Raw genomic sequence first — 9,479 nt, 5'->3', positions numbered from 1 at the left:
AAACAAAAGAAACCAGGGCATTGGTTTCTTTCGTTTAAGTTATAACTGCTATCGGTCCATGGAATTTATACCTAGTAGTACTATTTATAAATTCCATAGACCAATAGGGAGTGGACTGGAGCATATTGAGTAGTAGTGAATGAAAGTAATAACAAAAATTCATTAAACACACAATATCATTTATCAAACATATTAACCATATTAATCAATGCAAAGCAAATGAATTAATGCATTTTATATATTTATAGTTTCGAACTTTTCAATAACAATTTTCACTTTTTCTGTTGGTGGGATGGTTAATTTCAGATAAAGAGGAGACATTGTTTAATCGCTCATCACTACAATGCTTGTTTATGGTATTCTTTTTGTTTAGCAATACGTCTGCCTCTACCTCCGCTCGTTGCTCAGTTGATTCAATTGCTCCAGCTCGAAATTTCCGTTCTCTTTCTCGAGCAAGACAAGCTAATCGATGATTTTCAGCTTCCAGCTTTCTTTTTTATATTTAGCTTTCTTCTTTATATTTCTACGTTGATAAGATATTTTTTTTTTACTTATTTACTTTAATAATTTTAATTATTATTTTTATTTACTATTTATAAGTATAGTATTAATACGTTACTTACATTTTTACAGTATAAATCTATCAATTTCAGGTCAACAACGTTTTATTTAATTACGCTAAACAGGTCAACAACGATTTTATTTAATTACGCTAAACAAAGTTTGTTGTTTGTTTAAAATACTTTTCTTAACGAGGTTTTTTATTTAGGCTAAACTAAAGTTTAGCGCATTTCTTTTATTATTACCGCTTTTATTATTTTGCGCGGACACCAAACAAACAAACTAACTGACGTGAAAGCAAGTTAAATAAATGTTAAAAAAAAAAGCCTTGATAGGAACTTATAGAACTGAAATAAATTTTTCTGTTTGAGGATTGGGGCCCAGTTTCCTGAGCCAGATTAAGGGCCCAGTACAAGTCCTCGTACCCTCGTACTGGGCCACCACGTTCCTGGTATGTATATATACTATATATACCGTTAAATCGCCTAAGTTCGGTCACCATGTAACTTCGGTCATTTAAGAAAAAAGATAAAAAAAGTATGCAATATTTAAATTTTATAAATCTATAAAAAAAATGTTAATGTTTGTTTGCAGCCTGCTGAAATAAGTCTTTAGCAAAACCACAATTTGAAAAAAGGCATACTATTAAAACCTAAAATAAAATTAAAGTATTAAAATAAATGACCAATTTAACTTTGTTAACATTAATTTTATTAAGAATCACCGAATTAATTATATTTACAAAAAAAAAATTATTATTACTTGAATATTACCAATTTTTTTTAAGAAAAATTGTGAAATTTTGAAATACTCTAACTTCGGTCATTCATGGATAAACAAGGAAGGAGACAACTGGCGGGAATATTGTAAAATGTTGATTTGTTTAAAATGTGACTTAAATTTTAAACAAATCAACATTTTACAATATTCCCGTGAACACAAATTTATATTCAACGTGAATATAAATTTGTGTTGCGGTTGCGTAAATTGACGGGTAGCTTTACCAATAAATTTTAGCATTTTTATATAGTGAGGTCGGTTGATCTTTTGTTGACGTAACAATGTTTCACTGCCAGACACCAACAAATCCTTTTGCACAACTAAAGGTAATATTCCTGTATGTAAAACAATCGAGACAAACCGTTAAGCTAATAAAATTTGTTTAATTGGTCTTTAAAGATAAGAAAGATTTGTGTCTTGTTGACGCCATTATATTACGTTACGATCGTAATGATAACCAAATTCGGACGATTAACGGACGAATAAATACAAACGTGGCAGGTTGTTAACGATTGAACTTTGCAATAACATCGCAAATGGTGGACGCTTTTTATTAACGACTATAAATAATTTTTTAAAGAATGAAAAAAGAAAAAGAAAAATCAATAAATTAGGAAAAATTTTTCTTTTTTTTTTCAAAAGAAAATCAATTATGAAGAAAAAACGAAATATCTAAAAAGAAGAAAAAACTATTATAAAGAATATAAAAAAAACTACAAAAGTAACGAAAATAAAAGTAAACAAAAAAAAGTTTAAAAATGAATGAAAAAATTTCGGAAAAACTCGGCATAAATTAGAAAATTCGGGAAAACTCGGCATAACAAGATTTTATATTGTTTTTACTTTTTCATATTTTGTTAGTTATTCATTTCATACTATGATTTATTTTAAGTTAGTTTTATTTAGTTATGTAATGATATTTTCTTTTCCTTAGTTTTTAGTATATGTAGTGCTTATAGTTTTACTTATTATTTGTTGCTAATCATTAAAATCATTTGCTAATGATTTACTCTATCATGTTAGTTTTATAAAGTGTTTTTTTTTTCTTTCTATGTTTTATGTATAACTTATTATTACTAGTTTGCTTGATTATATTATTATGCTTTGTACTTTTTTTAGCAGTAATTTTGTTTGTAATGTTTGTCCATGTGGCTGGTCCAGAAATATTTCGAATGATTAATGAGTTTGAGAATGAAGTTCGCAGTTCTGCTTCTTTTAGTAATCAACACCGTCGCCATCATGAAGACATAAATAGTTTTCAGACTCGTTATTTTCATCACGTGTCTGAAATGGTGAAATCTATGCGCGATGATGGGAATCCTTTTGGAGAGCAGTTACTGCAGACAGCAGACAACCATAAGATTATAATGTCCAATTCAGCCGAAAAAACTGTTCAAGAAGCCAAGATCACAGGGCAACAGCAATACAACGACTACGTAGCTGACCGTCTTGTGTCCAGGTAAAAGTCAATTCATGAGCCTTTGAAAAGAAACAAATTTGAGTTGTTTCACAGTTTGAAAATTCCAGGTTCCAAGCATAAAACTAAAATCACTGATCTTAAACATGACTCCAACATCTTTTGTAAAATGCATGTAGCATATCAAAATTGTGTTGGTGATGTCGAGGATTTCTTTTCACACGAAAACGACCGTTATCCGCCGTCAATTTCTGAATTCGGAAGGAAGCGTAAGGCCACCAGATTGTTTCACTCTTTTGTTTAGAACAGTATGGTAGCAAGAAACAACAAAACATCAACCTTGACTATAAGTTTTCTGCTCTGATTGTTGATGGTGCAGCACTCGTACACATGCTTCACCAGAGATCGTCGAAGACATTTTCTGACTACTGCAAAAATGTGGTTGGACCATTCGTGGACAGACTTCTGAGATCCGTGCAGCGCCTTGACATTGTTTTTAATCGGTATGGCCCAAAAAGCTTAAAGTCCGAAACACGGGAAGATTGTGGATCAGGGCAACGCATAAACATCACAATGGGTACACTTATTCCAAAAAAGTTTGACAAACTGCTATCTGTTTGGCCTTATTTCCAGATTCGTTTTAACGCAATCTGTAGTTGGAAAAGTTATTGTTTGTACCATTGAAGAAACTGCATGTATCAGTCAACAAGATTTAAATGTATCTTCCATATCGCCATGTAGTGCTGAAAAGGCAGATGGCCGTCTTTTGTTCCATGCTAATCATGCACTGAAAAATGGCAACTTAACTATAAACATACGCACTGTGGACTGCGATGTGGTTGTTATAGCTCTCTCTGTGTTTAGCCAGATGATTGCAGTGAAAGAGTAGTGGATTGATTTCGGAGTTGGAAAAGGAAGACGAATGATAGGAGTTCACCATCTACATCAACACATTCCAGATGGTGTATCATCAAATTTACCATTCTTTTATGCCTTCACCGGATGTGACACAGTATCAACATTCTGTGGGATCGGAAAACGAACGGCATGGAAAGCATGGATGAACTACCGAGTAGTTGATGCTACATTTCACAATATTTCAACGTCAGACTTAAAAAATGATGTCTTAACTGATACGGCAATGAAGACCATTGAACGATTTGTAGTACTGATGTACGATCGTTCATCAATCGCTGCTGGCGTTAACGAATGCCACCGTATCCTCTACACCATAAAGAATAGAGCAATTGAAAACATTCCACCAATTGCAGACACTCTTCTGCAGCACACAAAGAGAGCAGCATTGCAGGCACACTTATGGAAACAATGCTTGTCTGCTGTTACTTCAGGATATGTACCCACTTAATGGGGGTGGAAAGAGACTGCTGATGACTGCTGCCGGAGGTTTCTCGACATTGCCAGGAACTAATTTGTTGTTCGTGCAAAAGTGAGTGTAAAAACTGTTCATGTAAACGACATGGTTTACCATGCACTAAGCTGTGTGCATGTAACAGCTATTTTTACAAAGAAACAAATGGTGATTCATATGAAGAACAAGAAGTTGAAGAAGACCCGGAATTCGACCATGTTCTCCAGATCTCCTCCCATGACGTAATCATGACGCAATACTAATCCAAAAGTGTATTGTAAATATGTAAATACTTGAAAACGTTATTCTGTTTACAATACTGCTATTATAATTTACCAATTCCCTCTACCATTACACTAAAGAAGTTTTTTTATGTCTTATTGGCGACCAATGCTTGCTCACTTTTTATTTCTTAATTTTAACACATCTAACAAGTTTTGAGATTTGTCTATATAAAAATGATGAGTTATGTAATTGTTTGATCAGCATTCCAGTGTGTTGTTTTTCCATAGTTGTTAACGATACCAAGACCTCATTATTTTAAGATGCTACCTGTGTATATTGTCAACTCCTTCCTTACCTACTGACATTGTCATAGTCTTTTATCACTGTTATCTTTTAATTGATTTCATTTAGTACTTACTGCAGCTTACTTGAAGTGCATTGCTTGAATACTGTGAGTATGTAGGTAATAAATGTGACATTATTATAATGTGGTGATAAACAAAGCCATAGAATAACTGTTATTTGATGATTTAGTTTCAACAGATGTCTGTCATTAACTGGAGAATTACAAGAACTTTGGAATCCTGATGCTTTATTTCTTATCAATTATACTCGGTCGAAGCTGTTGACAAGTGATTAATTTCATTGTCAGTAGACTTTTTTATTGGCAAGAACCAAGAACATTTAACAATTTCATTAACGAAGTACGTATGTATCATGAGCTTTAATGTATTATTACATATACAATTCCATATAAATATGAGTTTCTTGTTATATCATTGAACAAAACGGCGTTTATTTGAAACGGATATCACCACTGGTTCTAAAGTTATCATAGTTTTGAGAATTTCTAAAGTTCTAAAGTTAATCATAGTTTTAAGAGTTCAAGATGGCCGCCATCGGCCATTCTCAATTCTCAAAACTATGATTTTAAGTAAGCTTTATGTAACTTTTGTCATAGAACAAGACGGCGTTTATTTTAAATGGATGTCACTACTAGTTCTAAAGTTATGACCATTTAAAAACTTTCAAGATGGCCGATGGCAGCCATCTTGAAATTTCAAAACATTGATTTCAGTCAGTTTTATGTCTCTTTTCTCTTAGAACAAATCGACGTTTATTTGAAGTGGATATCACTACTGGTTCTACATTTATGACCATTTAAATGCATTCAGAATGGCCAATGGCGGCCAATTTGAATAATTCATCTGTAAACGTTTCCAGATGCATAACAAGTTTGTGTCTTGCTATTTGTTTGTAGCTCATACCGCCCACTATCACGCTGGTGTCCAGAAGTGAAATATTTTTATGATAGCCAGCTGCACTTATAATGGATACTCACCATGGTATTTTATTTGAATAAAGAATTTGTTTATAATTTTAAAATTAATCTGCTTTAAAATAAAATTTACCGGTCAATTTAAAGATAAATTTTGAAGTCAAAATATACCTGGTAAATTTAAATCTAAATATGAACTAATTACAAAGCAATAATATATATTGCAACGAACTGAAATAGTTCTTTTTCAAGTTAATACATCTATGGATTTACGTAATGGATTTATGTCATCTATGGATTTACGTAAGAAAGCTCGGATGACCCGTGGTTTTAAAAGGCTGCGGATAAAGGTATGAGTAAAAAGAAAGCAGCTATAACAAATCGCTTTAAAAGATCAACTTTCATCGACAGAAGTAATGGCAAGCGTACTAAAAAAAATTGTAAACCAACTTAGTTGAGCAAAAACATTGAGGACATTTTAATAAAAATTTTAATATTTATAAGTGATATTGGTTTTAGTTTGACTAGACTTGAAATACTGTAAGTTGTTAATAACTCCTTGATTAATTCAAATCAAATGTGTTTTAATAGCGGCGAAGTTACACTTGCCTGGTATTACTTATTTAATAGACGTCATTGTGATGAGCTATCGGAACTTCAAATAATATGCCGTTAAACCGTTCAATGTCGACCAAGCCAGGCACTATTGATCGATGGTATTTATTAAAATTATATGTTTATATGTAAATATATTTTATAAATTTGATTGTAATTTTTACAAATTGTCCCTATTTTATAAACTGCTTAATTTATAGCATTTTAACAAGGAATCGACCATAAATTACGTAATGCAAACTTTCTCAATAAACAAAACAATGAAAGATCAAAAGTTTTCTCCTGCAGAGTCTTAATTTAAATAAAAAATCAAAATAGCTCATAAAGTTTAATGAAAACTATCTCGTAAAAAAGCTTGATATCTCCTTCTTCTATTTTTAAAATATGTTTTGCGTTGCGTAATTTATGGACGATTTCTAACCTACTTTATAATTTTTTTAAATTTTTAAATTAAGGTTTACATATATTTGCAACTAAACCGTTCCACATTTTTAATTGCAATGAATCTGGTCTTCAATGCAATGAAGGCAAATTTAAGGTAGTGTGTTGAAAAGGTTCAAAAGGGCCTAAAAGTCTTTGCAGTAGCAACAAAAAGACTTCAGTCACAATGATCGTTTGTTGTGATGCTTTCGGGACATTCTTGCCTGTTCATGTTTTATTTCAAGGCCAAATGTATTTATGATGAATTTGAGTATTTATTTTAAGAAGCATTTAAAACAGATGTGAAAAGAATCCGGAAAACTCCGCATTAAAAACTACTATTTAATTATTTGAATTTTTAGATTGATGTCAAAATGGCTTCTAACTCAGGACGGGCCAAACGGTGCTACCTATGGTGTCACGCAATCTGGTTGGATCAAAAAACCTGGTTTTGATGGATGGTTTGAAAATACATTTATCCCGCATAGTCGCAAGCCTGAAGGATCCAAAGTTTTTTCTTGATGGACATGTCTCACATATAACGCTGGAACTAATTCACTTAGTAAAAGAGGAATATTATTATTTTTAAGCTACCGACTCATCTCACGTGCTACAGCCACTTGATGTAGGCGTATTAAAGACAGTGAAAATTAAATGGCGCGGAATCCTACACAAACATTTCATTAAAAAAGGTTTCAAAGATCTCATAAAACCTAGCTACCCCGGGTTGCTCAAACAGCTTACTGACCAAAGCTTCTTTCGCAACTATGTGCGTTCCGGTTTCAAAGCAACAGGTATTTTTCTTTGTGTTGGGAAAAAATAAGTTATGAAAAATTAGCTATTGGATCAATTTTTGAGCAAAGTACCAAAGAGTACCAAAATACCTTACCAACACTGCCTATACCAGTCACCGCAATTTCAGAAATCCCTTCAAGTATATAAAAGCATAGAATTTCAAGCACACAAACTTCTTCTAGCTCATTAAAACAAATATGCTGCACAACTGCTTGTGAGCATTTAAAGATATCAATTTTAAATGCTTTACATATTTCCCTGCCCAAAGCTTCCGTATCAGAGTTAAAACTAAATGTTTCTAATAATAACATGCGCCTTATGAAAAGTTACAATAAGACTTCTAAAGAAGCTTTGATAGAACTTACAAATAAGCAAATAGTGGCGAAAAAAATAAGAAGAACGAAGTACAAGTTAGAAATGTTTTGCGTGAAAAAATAAAACAGGAGGCTAATTCAATTAAGACTCAAAAACGTTTGGCAAAGGAAGCTGGTTAGTTTAACAAACCTACTATTAAACAACGGAAACGACAACTAGGGGAGGTAATCAAAATTTCGACTATAGCAAAATCTGAAGCAACTTCCAAATATCAAAAACGGTAAATCTGATGGTTCTTTAAATTCAAAAAAATATCAAGCTTGTGACATTTTGGAGATAAAATTACAGCTCAACAACAATTATAGATGTGTTGCAAATCCTGTGACAATTGGTTGTGTGGATCTTGCCGTTCTATTTTGGTCGACGATATGTACAAGAATTGCTAATAAACCTACAAAGCTTATTTAAAACAAGCTAGTTTCTTTTGTTAAAAATTCTTTTTAACTTAACTGAAATTTATATATATATTTTTTTAAATGTCTTTTTAATTTTATTAAAAGAAAGTGATAAAAACCAAAGTGATAAAATAGTTGATTAATTATAAAAGAATAAAAAATAATACTATTTATACTTGAAAAAGCTTTTTTTTATGTGCTCCATGTTGTTTTCTTTGGCGCCCCAAAAGACTTTTTTTAAAGTCCGGGACGATGCCCTCCTTGGTTACTGCTATTACCTGATATTATATCATCATTAATCAATGATGGTATAATATCATTTTCATTCATTTATTTAACCAAATTTTAAAAATTACAAATTTAATTATAGTTTTACAAATCAGGTTAGGTGTCACTAATATAACGGGTGATGCAAAAGATATCGGACAAATCCTAATTTCATTATTTGAGCATAATAATTAGTTTTTGGGGTTTATCTTTGATTTTATCACAAAAACTGATTATTATTTGAGCATAATAATCAGTTTTTGTGGTAAAATGAGGTTAAATGCAGCTGAACGAGAATCTTTTCGAAAAAAAATTTTCCGACGTGTGATTTTTCCTTCAGGAACTTTGGGTATGTTGTCACGTTTCCAGCGGACTTGGTTGCATTATTTGTACACTCGCAATCCAAGCACACACCACCGACAAGTATTTCTGGAAACTTAGAACCAAGCCATATTTTTTCAAGAGTTCTTGAACTCTGCAACTTGACACTATGTTATTATTGACAATGATATCATCAATAAATGAATCCGCCCCAGACTCGACAACTTTGTCTAAGAATCATACTTTTTTTAAGATTTTAGTCAAAATTCTGGGCGCCACTTTTAAACCAAAAACCCAATCTTGTTTGGCAGTAACGCTGCTTTTCATATTCCACAATTTAATATTTCCATAATGCTTCGTCAACACGAATCTGCAGGTACGCTTTCTTTAAACTGATTATCTCAAGATTTACTCCCAACTTTCTCCAGTTGCGAAGTTTGGTACTGCAAACATCGCCATCTGCAATATGACTGAATACAAATTGATTCAGCTCCCAGTAGTCCATCACCGGACGTACTTTTAATTTATTTCGTTGAATTACTGCCATCAACGGAATGATGTCATTACATCTCCCTTCAAATGGTTTTAGCCATCCCTGTGCTATTCATTCACATATTTCCATTGCGTACTCACTTTTAAGTTTATATATAAGTATGATAG

The sequence above is a fragment of the Hydra vulgaris genome, chromosome 06, assembly GCF_038396675.1.
Source record: "Hydra vulgaris chromosome 06, alternate assembly HydraT2T_AEP".
Lineage (NCBI taxonomy): Eukaryota > Metazoa > Cnidaria > Hydrozoa > Anthoathecata > Hydridae > Hydra > Hydra vulgaris.
This window is presented reverse-complemented; position numbering follows the sequence as displayed.